This window comes from Cygnus atratus, chromosome 11, assembly GCF_013377495.2.
Source record: "Cygnus atratus isolate AKBS03 ecotype Queensland, Australia chromosome 11, CAtr_DNAZoo_HiC_assembly, whole genome shotgun sequence".
NCBI classification, from domain to species: Eukaryota; Metazoa; Chordata; class Aves; order Anseriformes; family Anatidae; genus Cygnus; species Cygnus atratus.
Genome location: NC_066372.1, coordinates 10,643,577 through 10,659,131, shown reverse-complemented (window position 1 = coordinate 10,659,131; position 15,555 = coordinate 10,643,577). Strand labels below are relative to the sequence as shown.

The 15,555-nt window shown below is 46.2% G+C and overlaps 1 protein-coding gene across 1 annotated transcript in view; it reads left to right on the top strand.

Annotated features, from left to right (window-relative positions):
* The window catches only part of CSNK1G1 (casein kinase 1 gamma 1), an 88,880-nt gene that overhangs the window by 8,161 nt on the left and 65,164 nt on the right, over nt 1-15,555 (top strand). The window contains exon 2 of the mRNA XM_035566663.2: nt 9,684-9,791. The gene's annotated coding sequence lies outside the window, so the exon portion shown is untranslated. The remainder of the gene's footprint in view (nt 1-9,683; nt 9,792-15,555) is intronic.

Genomic DNA, 15,555 nt, shown 5'->3' with positions numbered 1-15,555 from the left:
ATGTAAAGGCTGAATTTCTGTGGTGGACAGAGCTTTGGGGATCAGTGACTCCGAAAAGCTTTTTGTGTTGGATAATCGGCTGCTGCTTGCAGTAATTCCGTGTCTGGATGCGGTTCAGAAGGCCTACAAGTGATCTGCTGGTACAAAGTGATCCTCACCGATGGGTATTAAGGCTTCAAAGAGGACAGAGATGACGTGGTGTGTAGTGGGGATTACTTGGTAATGAACACTTCTAATTGACAGCTATGGTGAAGATTAGAGATGGGAAGTGGAAGTTGAATCAAAGTATCTTCATATGGGTGCGATTTCCGAAGCGTGTGAATGGTAATATTTGCATTCAGGGTGAGGTTAAATTCATCTGTACAAAGCAGTGCGTTATTCCAGCTTCTGTGAGAAGTTGTCAGGGTGTGAGACGGTCTCGCTTTGCACAAGGAGGTAAATCCACCCGGTACAGCACGTGCCAGAGCTGCCCAGCTCTGTATGCTGCCTGCCTGGTCCTCTCTGTTCACCTTAACAGCTTTTTGTTACAGCTGATTCTAATGAAATTCGTAACTCATCCTATGAGTGTAATAAGGAGGTTACCTTAATGTATAATGGGGTTTCTGGAGCTCTTCTGCCGTCCCTGAAAAATGCCACACTTCTCTGCAGATGGTAGCACGCTGCCAGCTGAATGGGAGAAGCTGGTGCTGGGAAGTAGAACAGGATTTTCGAGTGTCTGCTGTGCTTCCTTGTGTTCAGGAGTGCAGTGAGTGGTGTGGTTTTTTGGCTTGTGAAAGAAACTCTTTGCAGGTGAGTGGGCAAAACCCTTAGCAAGGGCACGGCTTGCTGTTTGGGGCTGACAGGATTTATCTATTCTCTCTGCCCTTGACTGGGTTGTTGTTGGCATGCTGGTCTCTTGCTTGCTACAGGTAGTATGTGTTGTTGTTTTAATTTTTTGGAGGGATGAAATCTTAATCTGATTAAGTACTACGGGCATTGAGTAACGCTGAAGGAATTTCAATGCGTGAATGTCTGTGTAAACGTATTGCGCTGTGCGTTTCTGCCTGTTGCATCTTCAGTGGGAAACACAGAGAAGGGCAGCTGGAGGCAGTGGAGCGTCTGAAATGCCTAAGCCTCTACAGTTTGGAAGCACTTCTTTGAAGAGCAGGCAACAAAGCTCTGGATCTCATTGTTCTAGGAGTCTGTGGAGGCTGCCGGCTTAGATGTGTTCAAAAAGTGGTCAGGGAAACCCGCGGTCCACAAGATGAACGCTGGTAGGGCGGGACAGGCATGTCCATGCCAACATCTGTGATCTGCTGCAGGAGCTGGCTGAGCTCACTGCTCCGCGCTGTCGTGGAGGGACAGAATACCAGCAGAGGATTTCTTGTTGTGTTCAACTATTCCTGCTTCATGAACCCCCTTCTTTGGAAATATCGGGGAGAAAATACTTGCAAAGAGCTCGGGAGGATGGCTCATGGATACCTAGAAGAGGAGAGCTCTCGAGGTGCTTCTCAGCATGCTGTACATACCTGCAGCTCTGCCGTCTGTGCATAAGCAGAGGAGATTTCATACAGCATACTGTGGTTTATGTTAAAGGCATTTCAAGGTGGGATGGGTAGAAACTGAAACTGGAGAACTTTTAGAAAGGGACAAATTAGGTGATTGAACAAGAAGTTCTCGGTCACTTTAAAAGGGAAGATTCTTTAGATTCCACCTTTTTCGTGCAGCGAGTGGGAGGAGGTGATCATAATGCTTCTCTTCAACTCTCCTAGTGTGGGATTGTGAGCAGCAGACAATCAGGCGTTCCTTCGCAGGCGGTGATGGGCTAATAGCCCAGAACTGCGTCGTCACAATAACCAGCAAGGCATGCACCTACTAATGTCCTGCTCTGTGTCATACGAATTACGTAAGGTCCCCACAGCAGCGATCACAACACTTTACCAGTGCTGTTTGGCTTGTGCTCGTGGCGTGGCTGCCCAGCTGGGGATTGCTCTTGTGGTTTCTTGGCTTCCTGATCCACGCCTGCTGAAAATCTAGTTCTAATCAGAAATTGGTCTATCAAAGCGTGCGTTTACCAGTGAGAACGTGCCTGTGGTCTTTTCAGCACGTTTGAGGAGCTGTCGATGTAGCTTTGCGCCTAGATACTAATCCCACGGAGCTTAATCCCTGCTCGGGACCGAAGCGTGCAGCGGTGGAGCAGTAAGCTCCTGAAGGCTGCGGCTCCCAGTGCTGTGCCCAGAAGTGGAGGTTTGGGTCCTGCCTTTCCCATGCACTGCTTCTGGTGCTCGTCAAACCTGTTTGTGAGCTGCTCTACCTCTAACCTGGCACAAAACTCTCCGGGTATGGTTGGGTTGTTTTTCTCCTGTTACTGTAATGAGGCAGACTCCTTCACAAGCAGGCTGATAAGAGAAACCAGCAGGAGTTCTGCTCGGGTTTGCTGCGTTTTGTGGGGAGCACGCTTTGAGTTGTCTTCAAAGATCGTGTTGCGTCTTTGTGCGAGTTCCGTATTGTAGGCATCTCCCCAGTTTCTAGAGTGTATCATGCATTTATTTTTGTAGGCTCTTAATGTTCTCACGTGATTTTTTTTTTTTAACTACCATTAGCCACAACTATGTGAGTTTAATTGAGGGAAGTATCACAAGTTTCCAACCTGATAGGCACTTAATAAAGCCATCTGGCTGGCTAGTAGTTGTTAACTGTGTTGTTGGCCTCCACTAGAAGGAGACAACAAGTGGAGGAGGAGAACCAGGAGAGATAGCAAGAAGCTATGGAGAACCTAAAGTCTGCTGGAACGAAGCTCTTGAGGAGCAGCACAAGTGCTGATGAATGGAGACTCGTGGGCTTCTTCTGGAAGATGTCTCCTCACTGTGTCACCCAAGTACGTGACAAGCTTTGTGCTCTGCCATGGTCATGGCCTGAGCCTGTCAGGTAGGGAGAGCAGACCCCAAATAGCAGCTTGTGGGTTACTGGCTTGTGCTGCAGGAGGAGTATCAGCTGAGCAGGCAGCTATGCTGCAGAATGTTAGGAGTGTTAATGACTTGGTGAAGCAGCGTATGAAGTGGGGGAATGTTGAGCAAATCATCACAGCTAGGAGAGGTAGGTGCTCTAACAGCTTGATTACGCTTTTCTTCAAAAGTGCATGAAGAACTGAAGTATCTCATCATCAGGTGTCAATCAAAGGCATCTTGCAAGAAAACTCGGACTAGATGAGATTCTTAATTTTTCTTTTGATATGTGCTTGCATGTTCTAGGCTGGGATTGAAATCTAGGAGTGTGAACTTGTGTAATAAGACAAATCCCATTTGACATGACTTCTTTTAGACTTCAGAGGGATTTGCAACCCTTTCTAGGAGGGACTGGGGAGTGGAAATACTCCTTGTACGGATGTTGTCAACTTCAGGAGAGTATCGGCTGTGTAACCTGGAAAGGGATCCTTGGGGAGGGAAATCCAAAGTCTGAGCAATATGCATGGTAACGTACATGGTTAATGGTAACACACAGCATGATCTGGGTACTGGGAGCTTCAGGGGAAGATGCCAGGTGAGCAGAGGCACTTCAGACCAATTGTGATCAGACTGTTCCTTAATGCCTGCTTTGATAAGATAACGAAAGTTCAAAATCCCACTTCTAAATATAACTGGCTATATATACGTCGTGTTTGGTCAAGGTGCGTGTTCTATTTCAGTCCTTTTCTCTGAGCTCGCCTCGCGCTCAGACTGTTAATCGGTGTGGTTTGGTTGGGTGGCCCTCTGCTCCTGCTTCAGGGAAGCCAAACAGGAGGCTCGTTCTTTGCTCTGTCGTTGATTTGGGTCCTTACATGCAAGGAGGGCAGCCCTGTTCTAACTTCTCACCTATCACTCTGGTATATTTTTGTCATCAGAATAGGGCTGTCAAGCTAACTGTCTCCATAGCAGCCTCTGTGTGAGTGAAAAGTGGATGTTTTGTGTTCGGGTGTGTGCTTGTTTCTCCTGGAGCCACACACCATCTTTCAGACTCCTGTTTTTTGCACGGCTTCTGCAGTTGTCTGGGGGAAAGGTGAAGTCATCTGGAAGCGAGAAGTGAAATACTGCTTGGGTGGGCTTTGCCCATTTGATTTTTCCAGCTTTGGAGGCTGTGTTAAGCAGGTCAAGGTTTCGGGAGCAGAGGCTGGTGTCTGAAGGATAAAATACAATTATTTTTGTGAACCTCTTCCGTGAGGCTGTAACATCTTTGTCCACTCAGGCTGAGGTGTCACTGAACCACCTAATACCAAATGATTCATTGCCACTGGAAATGTGTGGTCTAGCTGCCTGTCGGGAACACCTCAAGTAAGTATAGGCAATGAAAACTTCACTTAATGAAATTTAGAGTAAGCAGGGCGCTGCTCTGAATGATTCAAGATTTAAAGAATTTCCTTTCATGACGTTCATGTGCTGTAAGCAAGGCTATCTGAACTTGTCTGCGTGTTTTCTCTGAATTTTATGGTCTCCTTGACTTATTCATGGCACCGTTCTGTTCCTTTTCATCATGCAGGCCATTGGCATCAGTTTTGAAGTCCTCAGCACTTTGCTGCTAACAAAATGTAGGCTTCCTGCTACGCAGGCTATTAGAAGTACGTGCAGGTTTCAGCAGCTGTCTGCAGCTTGTGTGTGCAGAGATTGCAGTTTGGCATGCTGCAGTTTAACCTAAAGTTTTGGTTGCTGTTCTGCTTTTGTAAAGGGAAAATTGAGATCGAGACCTGCTTGCTGTACTCTGCTACATTTGAAATGTGTGGGCTACTCATGAGACTTGAGGGAATTGAGAGAGAGAAGTTGAATGGTATTTGCAAGGCTTTGCAAGCAGCAGTGTGTTTTTTTTAAACTTGTTTTTACCCAGGTGTCAGACGATAAATACTGTTCTGAGCACTGCCCAAGTACAGTGCCAGAATAAAAGCTGACTTTTTATTCTCCAGTTGAGCAGAATAAATGTAGATGTCAGCTTTGGGGCGTATTCAGAGAGGAATTTGCAAATTACTGAATCCACACAGGGGCTTTGCTTCAAGTGTAGTAGTTAAGGCTGAGAGCTGTGTGCCCAGCTCTTCTCCAGGTGTTGAATGCAAGTATTTATTTCTGGTGAAAAGACACGAAAATACCTGACAAGGTAAGATTTTTCTTCTTGACGCAGCTACTTTCCACGTTCTGCAGGCAGACAGCCTTAATGTGCGGCTTGAGTCTTTTCTGCTTTTATGTCTGCTAGGCATAGGTTTTAATATCTCCTGATAAATAAGCAGCATTTGCTAATTATTCACTGATAGCTGGCACACAATGGTGCTTATTTAATTTATGCAGTGGATTTTATGCCTGCGGGGAGGCTGTGCTGAATAGCCAAAAGGCCAGGCTGAGGTGGGAAGGCCCAGAACTAAGTGCAGCGGGGGCTGGAGGGGTGCGTGGAGGCGTTACGCGTGCTTGCCCTCTTCTTTCCCTGCTCCTGGGCTCTCCTTCCACGAGCCTTCCCCCAGCCGCTGCCAGACCTTCGTACCTGTGGAGGCTTCAGAAACCTCCGTACGTTTCCAGGTTCTGAAACTTAACATCTGGGGTTTGTCTCTGCTGTTTGAAGTGTCCCAGGTTTTCTTTTAATGCTCTGGCTAAAGGCCTGTGTGAGAGGAGAGTGTAATACAGGGCCACGAGGTAAAGACCAGGAGCGCGGTGTGTACCTGCAGATTGCTCGCTCTTGTGAAGAGAAATGATGTCTTCTAGTAGGGAAGGCGAGCCTTTCTCTAGACAAAGCTTTTGAACACTTATATGTTTGACTTGGAATAGAAATGTTTCAGGTTTTTATGCCCAAACTGTCCAACAGTATTGAGGTCTCCTGAAAAGTCTCCTGTGCACCAGAAGTGGCCTACAGAAGCCGTGTTTTTCCATGTGGGTGTGGAGCTCTCTGGTTAAAAATCTGCTGACCTAAATGAATGTCGATCCAGGTCTGGTGGGTGATTTTTCAAATTAAGCACTTGTTTCTGTGGAGCTACAAATTCTGCACGTGACCAGTCAAATTTCTCCTTGTTCAAACTTGATGCAAGCACTGGAGCGGTGCATTTGCCCTTGAGGTTTTGTTCCCTCCTAGTGCTTCTGGGAGCCTTTCTACCCTTTTGCAGTGCTGGGTGGATGGTGTGAAGACTTGGGAGTGGGGTACATGCATTAGGCCTGAATTTTGCTATTGCTCCCATGCTTTAATTTGTAAGGCTGTAGAAGCCTCAAGCCTAAAGATAAACGTGTGTTTTTCCAGTGTTATCCAGAGCTTTGTGCTGCTAACTGGCAATAAAAGAATAATGAGGTAAATTACAACAGATCCAAAACCTGTCTGTGTACCAGCTTCCCGAGAGCGCCTGTAAGGAGGGGTTTTGTGGAGTCATCTTCCCTGCCGTGGCGGAAGCGAGGTCCTCCCCTGGGAGCCGAGCAGCGTCAGCGGTATGCCCTGAACTCGCTTTAGAAATCTCATCTCTTGGTTCTGACTGGCACAGATCGTCACGGCCCCACGAGGAGATGAAAGATCTGGCCATGTACATTAAGGTAGCAAATTCAGCTATTCATGAGGTGCCTTCAGGGATGTTAGTTTTGACTCTGAACCTAAAACAAACTGCGAAGTCAGCTTCTTGACTGCTCCTTGCTTTGAGAAGTAATGGGGAAAAATATCTAGCGATACTGAAAACCTCTGGTGTGTCCTCCTCGTCTCACTGACAGCTAGAAGAGGGTTTGGGTGTCCATGGGGCTTGCCCAAACAATATGATGTTATCTAGACACGGTTTCACGTCCCTGAATGCTTCCTCTCTCTGCTTATGGCACACCAAAATAAGTTTCCTCTTCCTGAAGTGAGTTGCTTGGTGGGAACCAGAGCGTCCTGGTTGAAGGATTCTGCGTTATTTCTGCATGGCCATGCATAGCCAAGGTCTGTTGCTCTCAAGCTGAGATGTATGTCCCCAAGCCTAAGGCCTATAGCTAGTGCCATCAAGGAGATGTCACAGGAAGTGCGCCAAGTGTCTGGAGGTACTAATTAAGCACACAAAAATTTAATTATCTGTCAAAAGCTGGAAGGGGTCTGTCTTGCTGTTTGTGGTTTTGGACAGCCTCTTTCATTCTCATTCCTTCTTTCTGTAGCAGCCTCAGTCTTCCCATAAAGAACAGATGCGCTCACCTGTCTTCTGCATAATTTTAGGTTTTGGGCCGTGAGGCTTTCTGAACGTGGAAAGGCTGGAGCTCATTACCATAATAAACTTGTGCTCCAACCGGGTTGTCCACATATTCTTGCTTGTTAACCATTGCTTTTTCTCACTCCAAGAGGTGGCTTAATTTTGTGCCATGCTTAACAGCTGAACGAGGTTGCTGGCTTCTAGTCCAGGTTTAATGTATGTTGCAGCCGTGAGCTGGATCCTCCCATTACTCCGGGGTCCTCCACACGTTGCTTGAGTGATCTCGCTCCAGACCGGACTTCTGGGTGAGCGCAGCATCGTCAGTGCGTGGCTGGGTTAAGGCTGGAAAATGAGCTCCGTCTTTTGAGCTTCAAATGCTCCTAGGGGGCTGGAGTCCATCTGAGGAGGCGCTGTTATGTGAACGCGGGAGGAGCTGTGTTTGCTGTGCTGCAGGTCGAAAGGTCTGTTAGCGAATGTCCTGTGCGAGGTGGGGACGGGTTTTCGTAACTTGGCTTTGCCAGCAGGAAATGGCAGGGATGGACCTGCACTGGGGATCTTCTTACGTTGTACTTTGACTCTTCTGTACTGTGCCAGCGTTCCCGTTCTTCAAGCAGAATGTGAATAATGTCTAACCCCTGGTTCAAACTTTAGCCTTAGCAGAGCGTGAAATGATTTATTTAGTTTTATTCCTAAAGTAAATCACTGTGATGTGGAGCAGGTTATAAATAGTCTCCTGTCTAGCTTCCTTGTTGGGAGATGCCGGTTCTTAGTAGAAGTTGGTATTTATGCGGAGATACCGAGGCAGTCTTTGGTCAATGATCCCTGTTAGGAATTTGAGTGCGTTACTTCTGTTTTCCTTGTAAGTTTAACTAGGGCACGTTCAAGGTGGTGAAAGAGCAAGCTTCACTGGGCTAAAGGTGCTCAGCGTTTAAATATGTGGACTGCCATGTTAATGGTATGCTCCTACCCTTTGCCCAGGAGTGCTGCTCGGTACTTTGTCAAGTAACTGGAGGACGCTGCAACCCCTCCTCTGCTGTGAATAGAGGACTCACAATTTTCTGTTTCTTGTAGGGCTTGGATTGGGACGAGTTTGGCCGGTTCTTCCTTGCTGTAGCCTTTGGCCTGGTCAAATCACGTAAAGCAGTTCTACTTGAAGTTTGCCTTACGTGCTTTGCAATAAAATATTGGGGGATGTACTCAACCTCACGCCTCTTCATTCCACTGGAATGGCTGTGCGCTGGAGTGGTTGGGCTGTGCTGTGTTTTCCTCGCCTGGGTGGCTTCCTTGACAAGCTGGTGCTGGGTAATTGTAGGTGAGGATTAATAACGATGCCTGCTGTGAGCTCAGTGGGACTTCTGAAGTCCCGTGCAATGCCAATGAGCAATCCCCATAGTTCCTCGAGGAGAGAGGTGGTGAACGCCTCTGGAGGAACATGTGTGTGACTTAGGCTGGACTGACAACAGGTTTATAACAGTACAGGGCAGAGGGGGACCAAAACCTTGTGTGCTTTGGTCAAAGTGGTGCCTCCTGGCAGCACGGTGATGACTTTGTATCTTGTACTTGATGTTGGAAATGGGAGAAATACGCTCCTGGCTGACATAGAGTGCAGGCCAAGTGACAGACATCTGCTTCTGCAGTGGCCAGCGTAGGGGGACCAGTTCTCCCCATGTGCCTACAGAACAAGCAGATGGAGGGGGCCATATAGACCCTTAAACTTCCCCTCCAGGGGTAGTTATGAAAATAAAATAAAACTGCTAGCTTTGCATGCCCCTGGACATCAGGGAGCCTGGTTGCTTGTAGTCCATTGCAGAGCAGCACGTGTAAGGGAGTCTGACATGGCACTGCAGCGTTTTGGGACCTGTTTTGAGTGGACTGTCAGGTTTTTTTTTTGGAACTTGAAGTTGCTTTTAAAATCATGATTTTGGTTAGAACAGCCCATGCCCTTTCTCCAAAGGAAGTTAAGCACCTAAGTTTTGAATGCAGAACAGAGTAACCTCTATTTGCTCATTCGAAGCAGAGCTTTCCAGAAATATTTTGGAACAGTTTCATTTTGGTTCAACCTTCACCTCCCTGTCACAGGGGCTATATGTACTGGAGGGTGTTTTTTTTTTTTTTTTGAGGAAAAAGGCGCAAACAAAGCCTCTTGTGCTGACCAAACTGCCCGGAGCATCGCAGGAGGTGTAGTCAGCCCAGGGATGCTGCTGCATGTTTGGGAACCTGTTTCCCAAGGTGGGGAAATGCAGTTTACCAAAAACAAAAGACAGAATTTCCAGAGACGGAAACTTGTGTTTTAAGAAAACCCTGTTGTCTTCTGAACTGAAGTTCATGTTATTGCACAGAAGGCTATTAGTTTGCCGAGACACGGGGGTAAGAAGAAATACTAGATTTTTTTCTGTAGGAAGTGCTGTTTGGCTCAGTTTCTCCTGCAGTACACATGGAAGTTGTATTAAACTGAAAACTGTAAACCATGCTTTTATTTCTTAGCAGAATAAAGCAAGATTGGAAGTTGCTAGCTTTAGCTGTTGCCTTTAGATTTTCTAAAATGTTTTCTTTTGCCTTCCAGATTCATTACAGATATGACTGGCTAGCTGCTGTGCTGCTCCTATGCCCCAGCACTTCCTGCCCTGTGATTTCAGATAGCAAACACAAGAAGTGAATTGCAACACGTGTGGTGAGTACCATGTGGCTTCATATTCTGGAGGGTCTTAGCATGCAGCTCTTACCTCTGTTCCTAAGAAGTTTCTAATTATTAAGTCTGTGGAGTTATGCCAGGAGACCCAAATGCAAGTAGTTCAATTCCTATGCCTTATTTCCTTTTTAGTATTTTCTTTCAGTTTTGCCAGCATTTTTCTTGCCTGAGGTAACTTCTCTGGGAACTTGCATCTCTGATCTACTTTCTGTAGCTTTATTTATTTTTAGAAATGTGCATGTTGAGCTGAAAACTAGGTAGCTGCAATGCTGCCTGTCAACAATGAATATCTTCAACAAGGAAATGGGGCAGGATAGTCAGGGAGAGTCCAAAGTCTTTTGTGAGGAGCTGAAGCTTCTAGACAAGTGTTTTAACTCTGTTACCAAGAGGAGAATTGATGTGCTTTGTAAATGAGCATTTGTTCTGGTGTGATGTGTAAAATATGGGCTGGGTTGCCTATTCTGCTCGTTTCATCGGTTAATTTTAATAAAAAAACTCGAAAGATGCTGAGTTTTCTTCTCCAGAACAGAGAAAGCAAAGGAAATAACGTTCATAGGTGGGTATTTGATGTCAGTGTGGATAGATACCTTGACTTCACAAAACAGGTGGTAGTGATACACAGACACAGATTTCTAGGTTGGAAGAGACCTCAAGATCATCGAGTCCAACCTCCGACCTAACACTAAGTACTCCACTAGACCATATCGCTAAGGTGAAATCTTGCATCGCTATGATGAAAGTAAACAAAACAAAAAAGCAAGTGTTTTGGTTTGATAAGAGAGGACCTTGAGAGAGCAATGTGCCTCTGCTTGGCATGCATTTTTGGGGTGTTTGTAATGAATACTGCAGGAGTGAAAGTGGCACTACAGTTTCCTTTCTGGGCTTCTGAAAAAAGGCAAACTTTTTTCTGTTGTTGTTTGAACGTAAGCCAGTGCAGACTAAGTAATAGTGATTAAATGCTTTGGGTCTTTGGTTTCAGATCTTAATGGTCTCATCCTTTTGGGGTACTGTTTCTACTTTTGAACAAAATGGCTTCACAAAACAAATTCTTTCTAAATTGTAATTTTCATTTTAAACTTTGTGTAGTTAAACTTTGTGTAGACAGCCTAATAAACTTTTGACTTTTGGTAATTTCAATGGGGGCAGGGGGAACAAATGAGCAGCTGATAGTTTGATGCTTTCAGTAGCTTCAAGCCTGGAGGAGAAATCGGTTTTCAATTTTGCTTTGTATGGTATGTCCAATTATTATGCAGTTTCATCCCCTGAAACTGATTTATCTCTTTTTGGTGCCAGCAGTAGGAGTGCCATTAATTGTTTGAAAAGTCTTTAGTTTGAGCAATTTAGGCTGGTGCAGTACAGTGCTTTTAATATCTTCATATGAACGCAGCAGAGACTGTAGGCATCTGACTCTGCTTCATTTTTATATTGTTTTGTCTTAAAGATAAGCAAGCCCCTGGAGTCTGAAGCAGCCCACTTTGTTGATGTGATGTTGCGGAGGGTTTCTTTCATGACAGAAGTCACTGGCTTGTTTTTCTTCTTCCCTACCTGCAAGTCTGGGATCTTGAGAACTTTTTTATCAGATGAAACCGTTTCCACGGGATTTGGGATCATAGTGTGCTTTTCAGCTTGAGAGAAGCTTCTGCCCAGCTCACAATGTTTAACTTGCCTCCCTCGCTTGCTTTCTGTTCAGCCACTGACACAAAGATGTAGATTTTTAGCACAGACTGCTAGGCAATGTGAATGTGAGATCAGATGCTGAGGAGACCCAAGTGCATGTTGTTTTCTGATTGTTGATAATGCATTACTGAAACTCTTTATCGGTTCCACGACACTGAAAAGTACTGCTGTCTCAGCCACAGATCTTGCTCCCGAGCTGCCTACGCTTGTATCCTGTTCCTGCCTCCTGTCTTATCTTTCTGTGTATTTTAACACTTAAACCAGCTCTGGTTTTCCTATTTCACGACTTTCATTCCCCCATGCTCCTCTGTAAGCCAGCACCTTACCCATTCAGGGAGCCTCCATCTGCACGCTCCCTCTGTTGGGATCCCCAAGCAGAGGCACACCGGCATGACTCTTCCCAGCTCCAGTGAAACCTGTGCCAGGCCCTTCTGCTTGTGTGTCTATGCTGTGAAAACAGGTTTTGGCTGTACAAGAGAGGGGCTAGCTCCCCAGCCTGCCCTGTTTTCCTCCAGCGTGCTTGGCGAACCTGCAGTGCCACCTTAAGTTTGAGGAGTGTGGCTTTAGGACCAGATTTTATCCCAGGTGGCACAGATGAACAGGAGCAACAGCAGCTGATTAAATGGTGGAATTCCCAGATTGAGCAGTTGCTTGTGTGGCACATCTCTGCTGTGCTCAGTAAGTGGAGCTTTGGAGTGGCTTTTTGCGTTGTAGTAGATGCGGTATGTGCCGGTATGTGGTAGACCTGGCCCAGTGGTGGCTTGTGCCGGACGGTACTGTGCCATCAAATCGATTGGGGTGGGTTGCAGGTGGACTTCTCCATGCAATACCAACGCAAGCCAGCTGGACCCAAAGCCTGAGCCTCGGTGCCCAAAGAGGGGGACAGCAGTGAAACCCATGGGTGCCTCTGCTGCTCTGGGGCTGTGCACTGAGAGTCATCCTGATGATTTGTGGTAGCTAAAATATCCTTCTGCACGCGAAGCTTTCTAGTTGTATTAGTCATCCATCAGGCTTCTGGATTATTTAAGTGCTGAAGCTCTCCTCAAAGAACAGCAATATCTATTTGTAGAAAGGTACATAATGTGAAGTGCAATTCCAGTATATTCAAGTTACGCTGTTTGAGATGTTCTTGGGAATGCTGCCTCCCCTGTTGTGGGACTTCATGATCTGTGGAGCCTGTATCAAAGATCTGTAATCTTATAAGGTGTCTTGGGGACTCAAATGGTGATGCCATTAGGGTTCCTTTTCAGCTATGAACTCCTTCCACAGTCACACCTCCAGTTCGGCACAGTGTGGCTTCACCTGTTAGGTGTTGGTTGTAAACACTGATATACCCAGAAGGACAAGGGGACAGTGACCAAAAAGGTGCTCAGCAGCTACAGGAAAATATTCTTCCACTAAGTATGGGGGGCCTAACTCAAACTGTTAATGACCATAACCACCCTGTTTAACTCTTCAGCTTGTACAGACTTGGTCTGAGCCTGAAAATGCCTGGAGCTGAACTGGTCCACCCCGAGCTGTAACTCATCTCTAGCAGACTGCCTAAGGAAGGTCTCGAGGACAGCTGCTAGCCAGAAGGTTAATTACAATACAGCACGATTATATTTCCATACCCTTAGCAAAAACTTGAATCTTTATTGCTTTTGTAATGCATACAGGTTAACTTCATGATATTCTAACCCCAAAATTAAACATACAGGCTCATGTAATGTTTGAGATTCATAGGCTGGCAAAACGCTTGTTCTTCCTTATGCGGTCTGGCTTTTATGTAACTCATTATTTTTGCTCAAATGTTGCAGATAGTCTGTTTCCTCTAGCAACAGCCACCAGATGTTTAGCTGAACAAGACTTAATTCTTTAAAATTGACCTGTAAGAAATGTGTGAAGGCGAACCCGGGGGTGGAACAATTGTATGTCAGCATGATTTCCATTTTCTCACTAAGAACCCAGTGCAAGCCTTGCAGTTTCATTTAGCAACAATGGATCCTTATTTTTTGTGGTACAAGGCCTTTTCCATGGTTTTTAATGTTTCCATAAATGTGGTGTTTTAAGGTGGGTCGGGAGGAGGGAAGTCGAGCTGTCTAATGAGGGTTAACATGGCTTGGGCAATTAAGGCTGTATGGGCTGGGTCTGTCTGGTGGATCCGCAGCCGTGCAGATCCTGCCGTGAATTCTGGTTGTCAGCAAGGTGTCTTACATACATACCTGTAGGTCACCTCTTGTCAGCCCTTGGTCTTTGCTGGGCTGATTATTTCACAGTTCCATGGGAAACCGACTCCTGCCTCAGTTTCAGTGGTGGGTGGAAAGAGTGCCCCAGTGTTTTATGGGGGATAAAGACAGGACAAGGGGTAACAATTTTAAACTTTTTAATAGGTTTAGATTTAGACATCAGAAATTCTTTATCTGTACTTGAGAAGTGCATGTGGGGTGAAGTACAGCTCTGCAAATGGTTTCAGAGGTCTCAGTATCTGCTGGTTTAGGTTAGAGATGCTTCTGCTGGAAATGATGATTATCTAGTACCAGAAATGCTTCAGGACATGGTGCACATGCTCCAGCCTTCTCATTTAGGGATTCCAGCATGTGTTAGCCTTTGTTTTGGTGCTCTTTCAGAAATTCTAGATGCCTCCCACAAAGTTTTGACACAGCTTAAGGGGGAGGTAACGTGAATATCCTTCTCCTCTAGTGAGGTGTGAGGCTAGTACTCAAAGTAATGCTTCAAACTCCTATCCCCTTGTGCTGCTTGCATCAGGCTCGTACTTTCAGTAATTTTCAGAACCGGTGCATGATGATACTTACAGTAAGGCCTTGCTAAAATGAGCTTGTGAGCAATGTGCTCGCTGGCTACTTGCTGGATTTTACTGCTGTCACCTGATGTTGTCATCCTTGCACAACAAGCTCCTCCTTTAAGTATATTCTAGATATAAAAAAGGAGATGGTATTGAATTACTTTGCTTACTATCTGAAGTTGATAACTGAAATATTACATTGAATTGAAACATCAACTAAATAATTGAAGTTCAGCTTCTGCTGTCCTAGCTTCCCCCAGTGGGAAGGGGGAGGCAGGCTGTGCCACATCCTAGTGTTTCAAAAATGTGTGAGGGTGGAAGATGTGGCTGCAGTTCTAGCGAAAGCTGTTGCTACTGCAGTTAACACAAAGGAAAGCCTTTATGTCCTTGGCATGCTGCTATTATAAAGCATACAAAAAGCGCTTCCCCTGTTTGGTAACTTTCAGTAGCTAAACCCCTCAAACATGCGTCTGTTTTGAGTTGTTAGAGGAATCATAATGTCCAATTGTCTGCAAGCTTCTTAACTGTTCATTTAACAGAACAGCGCTGTGACAGCTTGCTGTTGCTGAGAAGGATGATAGCATCCACCTGTAGCTTTCCTCAGGCTTTCTCCAAGGCTTTTTTAACCTCTCAGTAGGGATTCAGCTCAGGAACCTGATGGAAAGCCGTTCAATTCTGGTAGGTGAATTGGCTTGCCGAGAGGTCAAATGAGTGCTAGAGCCTGGAGAGACTGAGAGGGTTTGATGGATGGAGGAGCAGGAGCGTGCCTTTGAGGGTAAGTAGATGTTAAATGGGTTAAGCAGTCTTTAAAACACTTCTGGTGTATATGGACCACAAAAGTGCCCAAGGCCAGGCTGGATGGGGCTTTGGGCAGCCTGGGCTGGTGAGAAGCATCCATGCCCATGGCAGGGGGCTGGAGCTAGATGGGCTTTGAGTCCCTTCCAACCCAAACCGTTCTGTGATCGTGCTGAGGGCTCCCTACCCCTTCTAACCAGCTCATCTGTCTCCTGCAGCCCCCAGGAGGCAGCTGAAGCCTGGCTTTGGCTTGCATTGTCTTCCCTCCTGGGACGTGGGCAGGTTGGAGGCTAGCACCAGGCAAGGTCAGGATGCAGTGCATGGGACCAGGGAGGTGGCAGCGGCTTGGGAACATTCATGCTTGGCGCCTCCCATTGCCTGGGGAGCTGCAGGTCTGTCCCCAGGCACATCGGCTGGTACCGTCTGTGAAGCTGCCCTGCCTCGTGGGCAGGGTGCTGCCTACGAGCTTTTGGCTGAAAAGCCGTGACC